This window comes from Haliotis cracherodii, unplaced genomic scaffold, assembly GCF_022045235.1.
Source record: "Haliotis cracherodii isolate W230 unplaced genomic scaffold, xgHalCrac1.p SCAF_11, whole genome shotgun sequence".
Lineage (NCBI taxonomy): Eukaryota > Metazoa > Mollusca > Gastropoda > Lepetellida > Haliotidae > Haliotis > Haliotis cracherodii.
The window spans coordinates 32093906-32116801 of NW_027266266.1; positions in this window are offsets into that span (position 1 = coordinate 32093906).

Sequence of the window (22896 nt, forward strand, 5' to 3'; positions counted from 1 at the left end):
GAGCTATTCTCCAAAGTATTAGTTTCAGAACGAAAACATTTGGTGTGTGGATGCATTCTTACATGGTCGACCCTCATGGAAAATATTGGCGCAATTGCATAAAAATTCTTGACTTGAGTTCGAACTATGATTACATCAGCGTTTCGAATTTTTTTCACATGCATGACTTTTACGCCATGATTGCTATTCTCCAAAGTATTAGTTTCAGAACGAAAACATTTGGTGTGTGGATGCATTCTTACATGGTCGACCCTCATGAAAAATATTGGCGCAATTGCATCAAAAATCATGACTTGAGTTCGAACCTTATATACATCAGTGATTCGAATTTTTTCACATGCATGACTTTTACGCCATGATTGCTATTCTCCAAAGTATTAGTTTCAGAATGAAAACATTTGGTGTGTGGATGCATTCTTACATGGTCGACCCTCATGAAAAATATTGGCGCAATTGCATCAAAAATCATGACTTGAGTTCGAACCTTATATACATCAGTGATTCGAATTTTTTCATATGCATGACTTTTACGCCATGAGAGCTATTCTCCAAAGTATTAGTTTCAGAACGAAAACATTTGGTGTGTGGATGCATTCTTACATGGTCCACCCTCATGTAAAATATTGGCGCAATTGCATCAAAAATCATGACTTGAGTTCGAACCTTATATACATCAGTGATTCCTATTTTTTTTTACATGCATGACTTTTACGCCATGAGAGCTATTCTCCAAAGTATTAGTTTCAGAACTAAAACATTTAGTGTGTGGATGCATTCTTACATGGTCGACCCTCATGTAAAATATTGGCGCAATTGCATCAAAAATCATGACTTGAGTTCGAACCTTATATACATCAGTGATTCGAATTTTTTCACATGCATGACTTTTACGCCATGATTGCTATTCTCCAAAGTATTAGTTTCAGAACTAAAACATTTGGTGTGTGGATGCATTCTTACATGGTCGACCCTCATGTAAAATATTGGCGCAATTGCATCAAAAATCATGACTTGAGTTCGAACCTTATATACATCAGTGATTCGAATTTTTTCACATGCATGACTTTTACGCCATGATTGCTATTCTCCAAAGTATTAGTTTCAGAACTAAAACATTTGGTGTGTGGATGCATTCTTACATGGTCCACCCTCATGTAAAATATTGGCGCAATTGCATCAAAAATCATGACTTGAGTTCGAACCTTATATACATCAGTGATTCGAATTTTTTCACATGCATGACATTTACGCCATGAGAGCTATTCTCCAAAGTATTAGTTTCAGAACTAAAACATTTGGTGTGTGGATGCATTCTTACATGGTCGACCCTCATGAAAAATATTGGCGCAATTGCATCAAAAATCATGACTTGAGTTCGAACCTTATATACATCAGTGATTCGAATTTTTTCACATGCATGACTTTTACGCCATGAGAGCTATTCTCCAAAGTATTAGTTTCAGAACTAAAACATTTAGTGTGTGGATGCATTCTTACATGGTCCACCCTCATGTAAAATATTGGCGCAATTCCATAAAATTTCTTGACTTGAGTTCGAACTATAAATACATCAGCGATTCGAATTTTTTTCACATGCATGACTTTTACGCCATGAGAGCTATTCTCCAAAGTATTAGTTTCAGAACGAAACCATTTGGTGTGTGGATGCATTCTTACATGGTCGACCCTCATGGAAAATATTGGCGCAATTGCATAAAAATTCTTGACTTGAGTTCGAACTATGATTACATCAGCGTTTCGAATTTTTTTCACATGCATGACTTTTACGCCATGATTGCTATTCTCCAAAGTATTAGTTTCAGAACGAAAACATTTGGTGTGTGGATGCATTCTTACATGGTCGACCCTCATGAAAAATATTGGCGCAATTGCATCAAAAATCATGACTTGAGTTCGAACCTTATATACATCAGTGATTCGAATTTTTTCACATGCATGACTTTTACGCCATGATTGCTATTCTCCAAAGTATTAGTTTCAGAATGAAAACATTTGGTGTGTGGATGCATTCTTACATGGTCGACCCTCATGAAAAATATTGGCGCAATTGCATCAAAAATCATGACTTGAGTTCGAACCTTATATACATCAGTGATTCGAATTTTTTTCACATGCATGACTTTTACGCCATGAGAGCTATTCTCCAAAGTATTAGTTTCAGAACTAAAACATTTAGTGTGTGGATGCATTCTTACATGGTCCACCCTCATGTAAAATATTGGCGCAATTCCATAAAATTTCTTGACTTGAGTTCGAACTATAAATACATCAGTGATTCGAATTTTTTTCACATGCATGACTTTTACGCCATGAGAGCTATTCTCCAAAGTATTAGTTTCAGAACGAAAACATTTGGTGTGTGGATGCATTCTTACATGGTCGACCCTCATGGAAAATATTGGCGCAATTGCATAAAAATTCTTGACTTGAGTTCGAACTATGATTACATCAGCGTTTCGAATTTTTTTCACATGCATGACTTTTACGCCATGATTGCTATTCTCCAAAGTATTAGTTTCAGAACTAAAACATTTGGTGTGTGGATGCATTCTTACATGGTCGACCCTCATGTAAAATATTGGCGCAATTGCATCAAAAATCATGACTTGAGTTCGAACCTTATATACATCAGTGATTCGAATTTTTTCACATGCATGACTTTTACGCCATGATTGCTATTCTCCAAAGTATTAGTTTCAGAACTAAAACATTTGGTGTGTGGATGCATTCTTACATGGTCGACCCTCATGTAAAATATTGGCGCAATTGCATCAAAAATCATGACTTGAGTTCGAACCTTATATACATCAGTGATTCGAATTTTTTCACATGCATGACTTTTACGCCATGAGAGCTATTCTCCAAAGTATTAGTTTCAGAACTAAAACATTTAGTGTGTGGATGCATTCTTACATGGTCCACCCTCATGTAAAATATTGGCGCAATTCCATAAAATTTCTTGACTTGAGTTCGAACTATAAATACATCAGCGATTCGAATTTTTTTCACATGCATGACTTTTACGCCATGAGAGCTATTCTCCAAAGTATTAGTTTCAGAACGAAAACATTTGGTGTGTGGATGCATTCTTACATGGTCGACCCTCATGGAAAATATTGGCGCAATTGCATAAAAATTCTTGACTTGAGTTCGAACTATGATTACATCAGCGTTTCGAATTTTTTTCACATGCATGACTTTTACGCCATGATTGCTATTCTCCAAAGTATTAGTTTCAGAACGAAAACATTTGGTGTGTGGATGCATTCTTACATGGTCGACCCTCATGAAAAATATTGGCGCAATTGCATCAAAAATCATGACTTGAGTTCGAACCTTATATACATCAGTGATTCGAATTTTTTCACATGCATGACTTTTACGCCATGATTGCTATTCTCCAAAGTATTAGTTTCAGAATGAAAACATTTGGTGTGTGGATGCATTCTTACATGGTCGACCCTCATGAAAAATATTGGCGCAATTGCATCAAAAATCATGACTTGAGTTCGAACCTTATATACATCAGTGATTCGAATTTTTTCATATGCATGACTTTTACGCCATGAGAGCTATTCTCCAAAGTATTAGTTTCAGAACGAAAACATTTGGTGTGTGGATGCATTCTTACATGGTCCACCCTCATGTAAAATATTGGCGCAATTGCATCAAAAATCATGACTTGAGTTCGAACCTTATATACATCAGTGATTCCTATTTTTTTTTACATGCATGACTTTTACGCCATGATTGCTATTCTCCAAAGTATTAGTTTCAGAACTAAAACATTTAGTGTGTGGATGCATTCTTACATGGTCGACCCTCATGTAAAATATTGGCGCAATTGCATCAAAAATCATGACTTGAGTTCGAACCTTATATACATCAGTGATTCGAATTTTTTCACATGCATGACTTTTACGCCATGATTGCTATTCTCCAAAGTATTAGTTTCAGAACTAAAACATTTGGTGTGTGGATGCATTCTTACATGGTCGACACTCATGTAAAATATTGGCGCAATTGCATCAAAAATCATGACTTGAGTTCGAACCTTATATACATCAGTGATTCGAATTTTTTCACATGCATGACTTTTACGCCATGATTGCTATTCTCCAAAGTATTAGTTTCAGAACTAAAACATTTGGTGTGTGGATGCATTCTTACATGGTCCACCCTCATGTAAAATATTGGCGCAATTGCATCAAAAATCATGACTTGAGTTCGAACCTTATATACATCAGTGATTCGAATTTTTTCACATGCATGACATTTACGCCATGAGAGCTATTCTCCAAAGTATTAGTTTCAGAACTAAAACATTTGGTGTGTGGATGCATTCTTACATGGTCGACCCTCATGAAAAATATTGGCGCAATTGCATCAAAAATCATGACTTGAGTTCGAACCTTATATACATCAGTGATTCGAATTTTTTCACATGCATGACTTTTACGCCATGAGAGCTATTCTCCAAAGTATTAGTTTCAGAACTAAAACATTTAGTGTGTGGATGCATTCTTACATGGTCCACCCTCATGTAAAATATTGGCGCAATTCCATAAAATTTCTTGACTTGAGTTCGAACTATAAATACATCAGCGATTCGAATTTTTTTCACATGCATGACTTTTACGCCATGAGAGCTATTCTCCAAAGTATTAGTTTCAGAACGAAAACATTTGGTGTGTGGATGCATTCTTACATGGTCGACCCTCATGGAAAATATTGGCGCAATTGCATAAAAATTCTTGACTTGAGTTCGAACTATGATTACATCAGCGTTTCGAATTTTTTTCACATGCATGACTTTTACGCCATGATTGCTATTCTCCAAAGTATTAGTTTCAGAACGAAAACATTTGGTGTGTGGATGCATTCTTACATGGTCGACCCTCATGAAAAATATTGGCGCAATTGCATCAAAAATCATGACTTGAGTTCGAACCTTATATACATCAGTGATTCGAATTTTTTCACATGCATGACTTTTACGCCATGATTGCTATTCTCCAAAGTATTAGTTTCAGAATGAAAACATTTGGTGTGTGGATGCATTCTTACATGGTCGACCCTCATGAAAAATATTGGCGCAATTGCATCAAAAATCATGACTTGAGTTCGAACCTTATATACATCAGTGATTCGAATTTTTTCACATGCATGACTTTTACGCCATGAGAGCTATTCTCCAAAGTATTAGTTTCAGAACGAAAACATTTGGTGTGTGGATGCATTCTTACATGGTCCACCCTCATGTAAAATATTGGCGCAATTGCATCAAAAATCATGACTTGAGTTCGAACCTTATATACATCAGTGATTCCTATTTTTTTTTACATGCATGACTTTTACGCCATGAGAGCTATTCTCCAAAGTATTAGTTTCAGAACTAAAACATTTGGTGTGTGGATGCATTCTTACATGGTCGACCCTCATGTAAAATATTGGCGCAATTGCATCAAAAATCATGACTTGAGTTCGAACCTTATATACATCAGTGATTCGAATTTTTTCACATGCATGACTTTTACGCCATGATTGCTATTCTCCAAAGTATTAGTTTCAGAACTAAAACATTTGGTGTGTGGATGCATTCTTACATGGTCGACCCTCATGTAAAATATTGGCGCAATTGCATCAAAAATCATGACTTGAGTTCGAACCTTATATACATCAGTGATTCGAATTTTTTCACATGCATGACTTTTACGCCATGATTGCTATTCTCATAAGTATTAGTTTCAGAACTAAAACATTTGGTGTGTGGATGCATTCTTACATGGTCGACCCTCATGTAAAATATTGGCGCAATTGCATCAAAAATCATGACTTGAGTTCGAACCTTATATACATCAGTGATTCGAATTTTTTCACATGCATGACTTTTACGCCATGAGAGCTATTCTCCAAAGTATTAGTTTCAGAACGAAAACATTTGGTGTGTGGATGCATTCTTACATGGTCCACCCTCATGTAAAATATTGGCGCAATTGCATCAAAAATCATGACTTGAGTTCGAACCTTATATACATCAGTGATTCGAATTTTTTCACATGCATGACTTTTACGCCATGAGAGCTATTCTCCAAAGTATTAGTTTCAGAACGAAAACATTTGGTGTGTGGATGCATTCTTACATGGTCGACCCTCATGAAAAATATTGGCGCAATTGCATCAAAAATCATGACTTGAGTTCGAACCTTATATACATCAGTGATTCGAATTTTTTCACATGCATGACTTTTACGCCATGATTGCTATTCTCCAAAGTATTAGTTTCAGAACGAAAACATTTGGTGTGTGGATGCATTCTTACATGGTCCACCCTCATGTAAAATATTGGCGCAATTGCATCAAAAATCATGACTTGAGTTCGAACCTTATATACATCAGTGATTCGAATTTTTTCACATGCATGACTTTTACGCCATGAGAGCTATTCTCCAAAGTATTAGTTTCAGAACTAAAACATTTGGTGTGTGGATGCATTCTTACATGGTCGACCCTCATGAAAAATATTGGCGCAATTGCATCAAAAATCATGACTTGAGTTCGAACCTTATATACATCAGTGATTCGAATTTTTTCACATGCATGACTTTTACGCCATGAGAGCTATTCTCCAAAGTATTAGTTTCAGAACTAAAACATTTAGTGTGTGGATGCATTCTTACATGGTCCACCCTCATGTAAAATATTGGCGCAATTCCATAAAATTTCTTGACTTGAGTTCGAACTATAAATACATCAGCGATTCGAATTTTTTTCACATGCATGACTTTTACGCCATGAGAGCTATTCTCCAAAGTATTAGTTTCAGAACGAAAACATTTGGTGTGTGGATGCATTCTTACATGGTCGACCCTCATGGAAAATATTGGCGCAATTGCATAAAAATTCTTGACTTGAGTTCGAACTATGATTACATCAGCGTTTCGAATTTTTTTCACATGCATGACTTTTACGCCATGATTGCTATTCTCCAAAGTATTAGTTTCAGAACGAAAACATTTGGTGTGTGGATGCATTCTTACATGGTCGACCCTCATGAAAAATATTGGCGCAATTGCATCAAAAATCATGACTTGAGTTCGAACCTTATATACATCAGTGATTCGAATTTTTTCACATGCATGACTTTTACGCCATGATTGCTATTCTCCAAAGTATTAGTTTCAGAATGAAAACATTTGGTGTGTGGATGCATTCTTACATGGTCGACCCTCATGAAAAATATTGGCGCAATTGCATCAAAAATCATGACTTGAGTTCGAACCTTATATACATCAGTGATTCGAATTTTTTCACATGCATGACTTTTACGCCATGAGAGCTATTCTCCAAAGTATTAGTTTCAGAACGAAAACATTTGGTGTGTGGATGCATTCTTACATGGTCCACCCTCATGTAAAATATTGGCGCAATTGCATCAAAAATCATGACTTGAGTTCGAACCTTATATACATCAGTGATTCCTATTTTTTTTTACATGCATGACTTTTACGCCATGAGAGCTATTCTCCAAAGTATTAGTTTCAGAACTAAAACATTTGGTGTGTGGATGCATTCTTACATGGTCGACCCTCATGTAAAATATTGGCGCAATTGCATCAAAAATCATGACTTGAGTTCGAACCTTATATACATCAGTGATTCGAATTTTTTCACATGCATGACTTTTACGCCATGATTGCTATTCTCCAAAGTATTAGTTTCAGAACTAAAACATTTGGTGTGTGGATGCATTCTTACATGGTCCACCCTCATGTAAAATATTGGCGCAATTGCATCAAAAATCATGACTTGAGTTCGAACCTTATATACATCAGTGATTCGAATTTTTTCACATGCATGACTTTTACGCCATGATTGCTATTCTCCAAAGTATTAGTTTCAGAACTAAAACATTTGGTGTGTGGATGCATTCTTACATGGTCGACCCTCATGGAAAATATTGGCGCAATTGCATCAAAAATCATGACTTGAGTTCGAACCTTATATACATCAGTGATTCGAATTTTTTCACATGCATGACTTTTACGCCATGAGAGCTATTCTCCAAAGTATTAGTTTCAGAACGAAAACATTTGGTGTGTGGATGCATTCTTACATGGTCCACCCTCATGTAAAATATTGGCGCAATTGCATCAAAAATCATGACTTGAGTTCGAACCTTATATACATCAGAGATTCCTATTTTTTTTTACATGCATGACTTTTACGCCATGAGAGCTATTCTCCAAAGTATTAGTTTCAGAACTAAAACATTTAGTGTGTGGATGCATTCTTACATGGTCGACCCTCATGTAAAATATTGGCGCAATTGCATCAAAAATCATGACTTGAGTTCGAACCTTATATACATCAGTGATTCGAATTTTTTCACATGCATGACTTTTACGCCATGATTGCTATTCTCCAAAGTATTAGTTTCAGAACTAAAACATTTGGTGTGTGGATGCATTCTTACATGGTCGACCCTCATGTAAAATATTGGCGCAATTGCATCAAAAATCATGACTTGAGTTCGAACCTTATATACATCAGTGATTCGAATTTTTTCACATGCATGACTTTTACGCCATGATTGCTATTCTCCAAAGTATTAGTTTCAGAACTAAAACATTTGGTGTGTGGATGCATTCTTACATGGTCCACCCTCATGTAAAATATTGGCGCAATTGCATCAAAAATCATGACTTGAGTTCGAACCTTATATACATCAGTGATTCGAATTTTTTCACATGCATGACTTTTACGCCATGAGAGCTATTCTCCAAAGTATTAGTTTCAGAACTAAAACATTTGGTGTGTGGATGCATTCTTACATGGTCGACCCTCATGAAAAATATTGGCGCAATTGCATCAAAAATCATGACTTGAGTTCGAACCTTATATACATCAGTGATTCGAATTTTTTCACATGCATGACTTTTACGCCATGAGAGCTATTCTCCAAAGTATTAGTTTCAGAACTAAAACATTTAGTGTGTGGATGCATTCTTACATGGTCCACCCTCATGTAAAATATTGGCGCAATTCCATAAAATTTCTTGACTTGAGTTCGAACTATAAATACATCAGCGATTCGAATTTTTTTCACATGCATGACTTTTACGCCATGAGAGCTATTCTCCAAAGTATTAGTTTCAGAACGAAACCATTTGGTGTGTGGATGCATTCTTACATGGTCGACCCTCATGGAAAATATTGGCGCAATTGCATAAAAATTCTTGACTTGAGTTCGAACTATGATTACATCAGCGTTTCGAATTTTTTTCACATGCATGACTTTTACGCCATGATTGCTATTCTCCAAAGTATTAGTTTCAGAACGAAAACATTTGGTGTGTGGATGCATTCTTACATGGTCGACCCTCATGAAAAATATTGGCGCAATTGCATCAAAAATCATGACTTGAGTTCGAACCTTTTATACATCAGTGATTCGAATTTTTTCACATGCATGACTTTTACGCCATGATTGCTATTCTCCAAAGTATTAGTTTCAGAATGAAAACATTTGGTGTGTGGATGCATTCTTACATGGTCGACCCTCATGTAAAATATTGGCGCAATTGCATCAAAAATCATGACTTGAGTTCGAACCTTATATACATCAGTGATTCGAATTTTTTCACATGCATGACTTTTACGCCATGATTGCTATTCTCCAAAGTATTAGTTTCAAAACTAAAACATTTGGTGTGTGGATGCATTCTTACATGGTCGACCCTCATGTAAAATATTGGCGCAATTGCATCAAAAATCATGACTTGAGTTCGAACCTTATATACATCAGTGATTCGAATTTTTTCACATGCATGACTTTTACGCCATGATTGCTATTCTCCAAAGTATTAGTTTCAGAACTAAAACATTTGGTGTGTGGATGCATTCTTACATGGTCGACCCTCATGGAAAATATTGGCGCAATTGCATCAAAAATCATGACTTGAGTTCGAACCTTATATACATCAGTGATTCGAATTTTTTCACATGCATGACTTTTACGCCATGAGAGCTATTCTCCAAAGTATTAGTTTCAGAACGAAAACATTTGGTGTGTGGATGCATTCTTACATGGTCCACCCTCATGTAAAATATTGGCGCAATTGCATCAAAAATCATGACTTGAGTTCGAACCTTATATACATCAGAGATTCCTATTTTTTTTTACATGCATGACTTTTACGCCATGAGAGCTATTCTCCAAAGTATTAGTTTCAGAACTAAAACATTTAGTGTGTGGATGCATTCTTACATGGTCGACCCTCATGTAAAATATTGGCGCAATTGCATCAAAAATCATGACTTGAGTTCGAACCTTATATACATCAGTGATTCGAATTTTTTCACATGCATGACTTTTACGCCATGATTGCTATTCTCCAAAGTATTAGTTTCAGAACTAAAACATTTGGTGTGTGGATGCATTCTTACATGGTCGACCCTCATGTAAAATATTGGCGCAATTGCATCAAAAATCATGACTTGAGTTCGAACCTTATATACATCAGTGATTCGAATTTTTTCACATGCATGACTTTTACGCCATGATTGCTATTCTCCAAAGTATTAGTTTCAGAACTAAAACATTTGGTGTGTGGATGCATTCTTACATGGTCCACCCTCATGTAAAATATTGGCGCAATTGCATCAAAAATCATGACTTGAGTTCGAACCTTATATACATCAGTGATTCGAATTTTTTCACATGCATGACTTTTACGCCATGAGAGCTATTCTCCAAAGTATTAGTTTCAGAACTAAAACATTTGGTGTGTGGATGCATTCTTACATGGTCGACCCTCATGAAAAATATTGGCGCAATTGCATCAAAAATCATGACTTGAGTTCGAACCTTATATACATCAGTGATTCGAATTTTTTCACATGCATGACTTTTACGCCATGAGAGCTATTCTCCAAAGTATTAGTTTCAGAACTAAAACATTTAGTGTGTGGATGCATTCTTACATGGTCCACCCTCATGTAAAATATTGGCGCAATTCCATAAAATTTCTTGACTTGAGTTCGAACTATAAATACATCAGCGATTCGAATTTTTTTCACATGCATGACTTTTACGCCATGAGAGCTATTCTCCAAAGTATTAGTTTCAGAACGAAACCATTTGGTGTGTGGATGCATTCTTACATGGTCGACCCTCATGGAAAATATTGGCGCAATTGCATAAAAATTCTTGACTTGAGTTCGAACTATGATTACATCAGCGTTTCGAATTTTTTTCACATGCATGACTTTTACGCCATGATTGCTATTCTCCAAAGTATTAGTTTCAGAACGAAAACATTTGGTGTGTGGATGCATTCTTACATGGTCGACCCTCATGAAAAATATTGGCGCAATTGCATCAAAAATCATGACTTGAGTTCGAACCTTTTATACATCAGTGATTCGAATTTTTTCACATGCATGACTTTTACGCCATGATTGCTATTCTCCAAAGTATTAGTTTCAGAATGAAAACATTTGGTGTGTGGATGCATTCTTACATGGTCCACCCTCATGAAAAATATTGGCGCAATTGCATCAAAAATCATGACTTGAGTTCGAACCTTATATACATCAGTGATTCGAATTTTTTCACATGCATGACTTTTACGCCATGAGAGCTATTCTCCAAAGTATTAGTTTCAGAACTAAAACATTTAGTGTGTGGATGCATTCTTACATGGTCCACCCTCATGTAAAATATTGGCGCAATTCCATAAAATTTCTTGACTTGAGTTCGAACTATAAATACATCAGTGATTCGAATTTTTTTCACATGCATGACTTTTACGCCATGAGAGCTATTCTCCAAAGTATTAGTTTCAGAACGAAAACATTTGGTGTGTGGATGCATTCTTACATGGTCGACCCTCATGGAAAATATTGGCGCAATTGCATAAAAATTCTTGACTTGAGTTCGAACTATGATTACATCAGCGTTTCGAATTTTTTTCACATGCATGACTTTTACGCCATGATTGCTATTCTCCAAAGTATTAGTTTCAGAACTAAAACATTTGGTGTGTGGATGCATTCTTACATGGTCGACCCTCATGTAAAATATTGGCGCAATTGCATCAAAAATCATGACTTGAGTTCGAACCTTATATACATCAGTGATTCGAATTTTTTCACATGCATGACTTTTACGCCATGATTGCTATTCTCCAAAGTATTAGTTTCAGAACTAAAACATTTGGTGTGTGGATGCATTCTTACATGGTCGACCCTCATGAAAAATATTGGCGCAATTGCATCAAAAATCATGACTTGAGTTCGAACCTTATATACATCAGTGATTCGAATTTTTTCACATGCATGACTTTTACGCCATGAGAGCTATTCTCCAAAGTATTAGTTTCAGAACTAAAACATTTAGTGTGTGGATGCATTCTTACATGGTCCACCCTCATGTAAAATATTGGCGCAATTCCATAAAATTTCTTGACTTGAGTTCGAACTATAAATACATCAGCGATTCGAATTTTTTTCACATGCATGACTTTTACGCCATGAGAGCTATTCTCCAAAGTATTAGTTTCAGAACGAAAACATTTGGTGTGTGGATGCATTCTTACATGGTCGACCCTCATGGAAAATATTGGCGCAATTGCATAAAAATTCTTGACTTGAGTTCGAACTATGATTACATCAGCGTTTCGAATTTTTTTCACATGCATGACTTTTACGCCATGATTGCTATTCTCCAAAGTATTAGTTTCAGAACGAAAACATTTGGTGTGTGGATGCATTCTTACATGGTCGACCCTCATGGAAAATATTGGCGCAATTGCATCAAAAATCATGACTTGAGTTCGAACCTTATATACATCAGTGATTCGAATTTTTTCACATGCATGACTTTTACGCCATGATTGCTATTCTCCAAAGTATTAGTTTCAGAATGAAAACATTTGGTGTGTGGATGCATTCTTACATGGTCGACCCTCATGAAAAATATTGGCGCAATTGCATCAAAAATCATGACTTGAGTTCGAACCTTATATACATCAGTGATTCGAATTTTTTCATATGCATGACTTTTACGCCATGAGAGCTATTCTCCAAAGTATTAGTTTCAGAACGAAAACATTTGGTGTGTGGATGCATTCTTACATGGTCCACCCTCATGTAAAATATTGGCGCAATTGCATCAAAAATCATGACTTGAGTTCGAACCTTATATACATCAGTGATTCCTATTTTTTTTTACATGCATGACTTTTACGCCATGAGAGCTATTCTCCAAAGTATTAGTTTCAGAACTAAAACATTTAGTGTGTGGATGCATTCTTACATGGTCGACCCTCATGTAAAATATTGGCGCAATTGCATCAAAAATCATGACTTGAGTTCGAACCTTATATACATCAGTGATTCGAATTTTTTCACATGCATGACTTTTACGCCATGATTGCTATTCTCCAAAGTATTAGTTTCAGAACTAAAACATTTGGTGTGTGGATGCATTCTTACATGGTCGACCCTCATGTAAAATATTGGCGCAATTGCATCAAAAATCATGACTTGAGTTCGAACCTTATATACATCAGTGATTCGAATTTTTTCACATGCATGACTTTTACGCCATGATTGCTATTCTCCAAAGTATTAGTTTCAGAACTAAAACATTTGGTGTGTGGATGCATTCTTACATGGTCCACCCTCATGTAAAATATTGGCGCAATTGCATCAAAAATCATGACTTGAGTTCGAACCTTATATACATCAGTGATTCGAATTTTTTCACATGCATGACATTTACGCCATGAGAGCTATTCTCCAAAGTATTAGTTTCAGAACTAAAACATTTGGTGTGTGGATGCATTCTTACATGGTCGACCCTCATGAAAAATATTGGCGCAATTGCATCAAAAATCATGACTTGAGTTCGAACCTTATATACATCAGTGATTCGAATTTTTTCACATGCATGACTTTTACGCCATGAGAGCTATTCTCCAAAGTATTAGTTTCAGAACTAAAACATTTGGTGTGTGGATGCATTCTTACATGGTCCACCCTCATGTAAAATATTGGCGCAATTCCATAAAATTTCTTGACTTGAGTTCGAACTATAAATACATCAGCGATTCGAATTTTTTTCACATGCATGACTTTTACGCCATGAGAGCTATTCTCCAAAGTATTAGTTTCAGAACGAAAACATTTGGTGTGTGGATGCATTCTTACATGGTCGACCCTCATGGAAAATATTGGCGCAATTGCATAAAAATTCTTGACTTGAGTTCGAACTATGATTACATCAGCGTTTCGAATTTTTTTCACATGCATGACTTTTACGCCATGATTGCTATTCTCCAAAGTATTAGTTTCAGAACGAAAACATTTGGTGTGTGGATGCATTCTTACATGGTCGACCCTCATGAAAAATATTGGCGCAATTGCATCAAAAATCATGACTTGAGTTCGAACCTTATATACATCAGTGATTCGAATTTTTTCACATGCATGACTTTTACGCCATGATTGCTATTCTCCAAAGTATTAGTTTCAGAATGAAAACATTTGGTGTGTGGATGCATTCTTACATGGTCGACCCTCATGAAAAATATTGGCGCAATTGCATAAAAAATCATGACTTGAGTTCGAACCTTATATACATCAGTGATTCGAATTTTTTCACATGCATGACTTTTACGCCATGAGAGCTATTCTCCAAAGTATTAGTTTCAGAACGAAAACATTTGGTGTGTGGATGCATTCTTACATGGTCCACCCTCATGTAAAATATTGGCGCAATTGCATCAAAAATCATGACTTGAGTTCGAACCTTATATACATCAGTGATTCCTATTTTTTTTTACATGCATGACTTTTACGCCATGAGAGCTATTCTCCAAAGTATTAGTTTCAGAACGAAAACATTTGGTGTGTGGATGCATTCTTACATGGTCGACCCTCATGTAAAATATTGGCGCAATTGCATCAAAAATCATGACTTGAGTTCGAACCTTATATACATCAGTGATTCGAATTTTTTCACATGCATGACTTTTACGCCATGATTGCTATTCTCCAAAGTATTAGTTTCAGAACTAAAACATTTGGTGTGTGGATGCATTCTTACATGGTCGACCCTCATGTAAAATATTGGCGCAATTGCATCAAAAATCATGACTTGAGTTCGAACCTTATATACATCAGTGATTCGAATTTTTTCACATGCATGACTTTTACGCCATGATTGCTATTCTCATAAGTATTAGTTTCAGAACGAAAACATTTGGTGTGTGGATGCATTCTTACATGGTCGACCCTCATGTAAAATATTGGCGCAATTGCATCAAAAATCATGACTTGAGTTCGAACCTTATATACATCAGTGATTCGAATTTTTTCACATGCATGACTTTTACGCCATGAGAGCTATTCTCCAAAGTATTAGTTTCAGAACGAAAACATTTGGTGTGTGGATGCATTCTTACATGGTCCACCCTCATGTAAAATATTGGCGCAATTGCATCAAAAATCATGACTTGAGTTCGAACCTTATATACATCAGTGATTCGAATTTTTTCACATGCATGACTTTTACGCCATGAGAGCTATTCTCCAAAGTATTAGTTTCAGAACGAAAACATTTGGTGTGTGGATGCATTCTTACATGGTCCACCCTCATGAAAAATATTGGCGCAATTGCATCAAAAATCATGACTTGAGTTCGAACCTTATATACATCAGTGATTCGAATTTTTTCACATGCATGACTTTTACGCCATGATTGCTATTCTCCAAAGTATTAGTTTCAGAACGAAAACATTTGGTGTGTGGATGCATTCTTACATGGTCCACCCTCATGTAAAATATTGGCGCAATTGCATCAAAAATCATGACTTGAGTTCGAACCTTATATACATCAGTGATTCGAATTTTTTCACATGCATGACTTTTACGCCATGAGAGCTATTCTCCAAAGTATTAGTTTCAGAACTAAAACATTTGGTGTGTGGATGCATTCTTACATGGTCGACCCTCATGAAAAATATTGGCGCAATTGCATCAAAAATCATGACTTGAGTTCGAACCTTATATACATCAGTGATTCGAATTTTTTCACATGCATGACTTTTACGCCATGAGAGCTATTCTCCAAAGTATTAGTTTCAGAACTAAAACATTTAGTGTGTGGATGCATTCTTACATGGTCCACCCTCATGTAAAATATTGGCGCAATTCCATAAAATTTCTTGACTTGAGTTCGAACTATAAATACATCAGCGATTCGAATTTTTTTCACATGCATGACTTTTACGCCATGAGAGCTATTCTCCAAAGTATTAGTTTCAGAACGAAAACATTTGGTGTGTGGATGCATTCTTACATGGTCGACCCTCATGGAAAATATTGGCGCAATTGCATAAAAATTCTTGACTTGAGTTCGAACTATGATTACATCAGCGTTTCGAATTTTTTTCACATGCATGACTTTTACGCCATGATTGCTATTCTCCAAAGTATTAGTTTCAGAACGAAAACATTTGGTGTGTGGATGCATTCTTACATGGTCGACCCTCATGAAAAATATTGGCGCAATTGCATCAAAAATCATGACTTGAGTTCGAACCTTATATACATCAGTGATTCGAATTTTTTCACATGCATGACTTTTACGCCATGATTGCTATTCTCCAAAGTATTAGTTTCAGAATGAAAACATTTGGTGTGTGGATGCATTCTTACATGGTCGACCCTCATGAAAAATATTGGCGCAATTGCATCAAAAATCATGACTTGAGTTCGAACCTTATATACATCAGTGATTCGAATTTTTTCACATGCATGACTTTTACGCCATGAGAGCTATTCTCCAAAGTATTAGTTTCAGAACGAAAACATTTGGTGTGTGGATGCATTCTTACATGGTCCACCCTCATGTAAAATATTGGCGCAATTGCATCAAAAATCATGACTTGAGTTCGAACCTTATATACATCAGTGATTCCTATTTTTTTTTACATGCATGACTTTTACGCCATGAGAGCTATTCTCCAAAGTATTAGTTTCAGAACTAAAACATTTGGTGTGTGGATGTATTCTTACATGGTCGACCCTCATGTAAAATATTGGCGCAATTGCATCAAAAATCATGACTTGAGTTCGAACCTTATATACATCAGTGATTCCTATTTTTTTTTACATGCATGACTTTTACGCCATGAGAGCTATTCTCCAAAGTATTAGTTTCAGAACGAAAACATTTGGTGTGTGGATGCATTCTTACATGGTCCACCCTCATGTAAAATATTGGCGCAATTGCATCAAAAATCATGACTTGAGTTCGAACCTTATATACATCAGTGATTCGAATTTTTTCACATGCATGACTTTTACGCCATGAGAGCTATTCTCCAAAGTATTAGTTTCAGAACGAAAACATTTGGTGTGTGGATGCATTCTTACATGGTCCACCCTCATGAAAAATATTGGCGCAATTGCATCAAAAATCATGACTTGAGTTCGAACCTTATATACATCAGTGATTCGAATTTTTTCACATGCATGACTTTTACGCCATGATTGCTATTCTCCAAAGTATTAGTTTCAGAACGAAAACATTTGGTGTGTGGATGCATTCTTACATGGTCCACCCTCATGTAAAATATTGGCGCAATTGCATCAAAAATCATGACTTGAGTTCGAACCTTATATACATCAGTGATTCGAATTTTTTCACATGCATGACTTTTACGCCATGAGAGCTATTCTCCAAAGTATTAGTTTCAGAACTAAAACATTTGGTGTGTGGATGCATTCTTACATGGTCGACCCTCATGAAAAATATTGGCGCAATTGCATCAAAAATCATGACTTGAGTTCGAACCTTATATACATCAGTGATTCGAATTTTTTCACATGCATGACTTTTACGCCATGAGAGCTATTCTCCAAAGTATTAGTTTCAGAACTAAAACATTTAGTGTGTGGATGCATTCTTACATGGTCCACCCTCATGTAAAATATTGGCGCAATTCCATAAAATTTCTTGACTTGAGTTCGAACTATAAATACATCAGCGATTCGAATTTTTTTCACATGCATGACTTTTACGCCATGAGAGCTATTCTCCAAAGTATTAGTTTCAGAACGAAAACATTTGGTGTGTGGATGCATTCTTACATGGTCGACCCTCATGGAAAATATTGGCGCAATTGCATAAAAATTCTTGACTTGAGTTCGAACTATGATTACATCAGCGTTTCGAATTTTTTTCACATGCATGACTTTTACGCCATGATTGCTATTCTCCAAAGTATTAGTTTCAGAACGAAAACATTTGGTGTGTGGATGCATTCTTACATGGTCGACCCTCATGAAAAATATTGGCGCAATTGCATCAAAAATCATGACTTGAGTTCGAACCTTATATACATCAGTGATTCGAATTTTTTCACATGCATGACTTTTACGCCATGATTGCTATTCTCCAAAGTATTAGTTTCAGAATGAAAACATTTGGTGTGTGGATGCATTCTTACATGGTCGACCCTCATGAAAAATATTGGCGCAATTGCATCAAAAATCATGACTTGAGTTCGAACCTTATATACATCAGTGATTCGAATTTTTTCACATGCATGACTTTTACGCCATGAGAGCTATTCTCCAAAGTATTAGTTTCAGAACGAAAACATTTGGTGTGTGGATGCATTCTTACATGGTCCACCCTCATGTAAAATATTGGCGCAATTGCATCAAAAATCATGACTTGAGTTCGAACCTTATATACATCAGTGATTCCTATTTTTTTTTACATGCATGACTTTTACGCCATGAGAGCTATTCTCCAAAGTATTAGTTTCAGAACTAAAACATTTGGTGTGTGGATGTATTCTTACATGGTCGACCCTCATGTAAAATATTGGCGCAATTGCATCAAAAATCATGACTTGAGTTCGAACCTTATATACATCAGTGATTCGAATTTTTTCACATGCATGACTTTTACGCCATGATTGCTATTCTCCAAAGTATTAGTTTCAGAACTAAAACATTTGGTGTGTGGATGCATTCTTACATGGTCCACCCTCATGTAAAATATTGGCGCAATTGCATCAAAAATCATGACTTGAGTTCGAACCTTATATACATCAGTGATTCGAATTTTTTCACATGCATGACTTTTACGCCATGATTGCTATTCTCCAAAGTATTAGTTTCAGAACTAAAACATTTGGTGTGTGGATGCATTCTTACATGGTCGACCCTCATGGAAAATATTGGCGCAATTGCATCAAAAATCATGACTTGAGTTCGAACCTTATATACATCAGTGATTCGAATTTTTTCACATGCATGACTTTTACGCCATGAGAGCTATTCTCCAAAGTATTAGTTTCAGAACGAAAACATTTGGTGTGTGGATGCATTCTTACATGGTCCACCCTCATGTAAAATATTGGCGCAATTGCATCAAAAATCATGACTTGAGTTCGAACCTTATATACATCAGTGATTCGAATTTTTTCACATGCATGACTTTTACGCCATGAGAGCTATTCTCCAAAGTATTAGTTTCAGAACGAAAACATTTGGTGTGTGGATGCATTCTTACATGGTCGACCCTCATGAAAAATATTGGCGCAATTGCATCAAAAATCATGACTTGAGTTCGAACCTTATATACATCAGTGATTCGAATTTTTTCACATGCATGACTTTTACGCCATGATTGCTATTCTCCAAAGTATTAGTTTCAGAACTAAAACATTTGGTGTGTGGATGCATTCTTACATGGTCGACCCTCATGGAAAATATTGGCGCAATTGCATCAAAAATCATGACTTGAGTTCGAACCTTATATACATCAGTGATTCGAATTTTTTCACATGCATGACTTTTACGCCATGATTGCTATTCTCCAAAGTATTAGTTTCAGAACTAAAACATTTGGTGTGTGGATGCATTCTTACATGGTCGACCCTCATGTAAAATATTGGCGCAATTGCATCAAAAATCATGACTTGAGTTCGAACCTTATATACATCAGTGATTCGAATTTTTTCACATGCATGACTTTTACGCCATGATTGCTATTCTCCAAAGTATTAGTTTCAGAACTAAAACATTTGGTGTGTGGATGCATTCTTACATGGTCCACCCTCATGTAAAATATTGGCGCAATTGCATCAAAAATCATGACTTGAGTTCGAACCTTATATACATCAGTGATTCGAATTTTTTCACATGCATGACTTTTACGCCATGAGAGCTATTCTCCAAAGTATTAGTTTCAGAACTAAAACATTTGGTGTGTGGATGCATTCTTACATGGTCGACCCTCATGAAAAATATTGGCGCAATTGCATCAAAAATCATGACTTGAGTTCGAACCTTATATACATCAGTGATTCGAATTTTTTCACATGCATGACTTTTACGCCATGAGAGCTATTCTCCAAAGTATTAGTTTCAGAACTAAAACATTTAGTGTGTGGATGCATTCTTACATGGTCCACCCTCATGTAAAATATTGGCGCAATTCCATAAAATTTCTTGACTTGAGTTCGAACTATAAATACATCAGCGATTCGAATTTTTTTCACATGCATGACTTTTACGCCATGAGAGCTATTCTCCAAAGTATTAGTTTCAGAACGAAAACATTTGGTGTGTGGATGCATTCTTACATGGTCGACCCTCATGGAAAATATTGGCGCAATTGCATAAAAATTCTTGACTTGAGTTCGAACTATGATTACATCAGCGTTTCGAATTTTTTTCACATGCATGACTTTTACGCCATGATTGCTATTCTCCAAAGTATTAAATTCAGAACGAAAACATTTGGTGTGTGGATGCATTCTTACATGGTCGACCCTCATGAAAAATATTGGCGCAATTGCATCAAAAATCATGACTTGAGTTCGAACCTTATATACATCAGTGATTCGAATTTTTTCACATGCATGACTTTTACGCCATGATTGCTATTCTCCAAAGTATTAGTTTCAGAACTAAAACATTTGGTGTGTGGATGCATTCTTACATGGTCGACCCTCATGTAAAATATTGGCGCAATTGCATCAAAAATCATGACTTGAGTTCGAACCTTATATACATCAGTGATTCGAATTTTTTCACATGCATGACTTTTACGCCATGATTGCTATTCTCCAAAGTATTAGTTTCAGAACTAAAACATTTGGTGTGTGGATGCATTCTTACATGGTCGACCCTCATGGAAAATATTGGCGCAATTGCATCAAAAATCATGACTTGAGTTCGAACCTTATATACATCAGTGATTCGAATTTTTTCACATGCATGACTTTTACGCCATGAGAGCTATTCTCCAAAGTATTAGTTTCAGAACGAAAACATTTGGTGTTTGGATGCATTCTTACATGGTCCACCCTCATGTAAAATATTGGCGCAATTGCATCAAAAATCATGACTTGAGTTCGAACCTTATATACATCAGTGATTCGAATTTTTTCACATGCATGACTTTTACGCCATGAGAGCTATTCTCCAAAGTATTAGTTTCAGAACGAAAACATTTGGTGTGTGGATGCATTCTTACATGGTCGACCCTCATGAAAAATATTGGCGCAATTGCATCAAAAATCATGACTTGAGTTCGAACCTTATATACATCAGTGATTCGAATTTTTTCACATGCATGACTTTTACGCCATGATTGCTATTCTCCAAAGTATTAGTTTCAGAACTAAAACATTTGGTGTGTGGATGCATTCTTACATGGTCGACCCTCATGTAAAATATTGGCGCAATTGCATCAAAAATCATGACTTGAGTTCGAACCTTATATACATCAGTGATTCGAATTTTTTCACATGCATGACTTTTACGCCATGATTGCTATTCTCCAAAGTATTAGTTTCAGAACTAAAACATTTGGTGTGTGGATGCATTCTTACATGGTCGACCCTCATGTAAAATATTGGCGCAATTGCATCAAAAATCATGACTTGAGTTCGAACCTTATATACATCAGTGATTCGAATTTTTTCACATGCATGACTTTTACGCCATGATTGCTATTCTCCAAAGTATTAGTTTCAGAACTAAAACATTTGGTGTGTGGATGCATTCTTACATGGTCCACCCTCATGTAAAATATTGGCGCAATTGCATCAAAAATCATGACTTGAGTTCGAACCTTATATACATCAGTGATTCGAATTTTTTCACATGCATGACTTTTACGCCATGAGAGCTATTCTCCAAAGTATTAGTTTCAGAACTAAAACATTTGGTGTGTGGATGCATTCTTACATGGTCGACCCTCATGAAAAATATTGGCGCAATTGCATCAAAAATCATGACTTGAGTTCGAACCTTATATACATCAGTGATTCGAATTTTTTCACATGCATGACTTTTACGCCATGAGAGCTATTCTCCAAAGTATTAGTTTCAGAACTAAAACATTTAGTGTGTGGATGCATTCTTACATGGTCCACCCTCATGTAAAATATTGGCGCAATTCCATAAAATTTCTTGACTTGAGTTCGAACTATAAATACATCAGCGATTCGAATTTTTTTCACATGCATGACTTTTACGCCATGAGAGCTATTCTCCAAAGTATTAGTTTCAGAACGAAAACATTTGGTGTGTGGATGCATTCTTACATGGTCGACCCTCATGGAAAATATTGGCGCAATTGCATAAAAATTCTTGACTTGAGTTCGAACTATGATTACATCAGCGTTTCGAATTTTTTTCACATGCATGACTTTTACGCCATGATTGCTATTCTCCAAAGTATTAGTTTCAGAACGAAAACATTTGGTGTGTGGATGCATTCTTACATGGTCGACCCTCATGAAAAATATTGGCGCAATTGCATCAAAAATCATG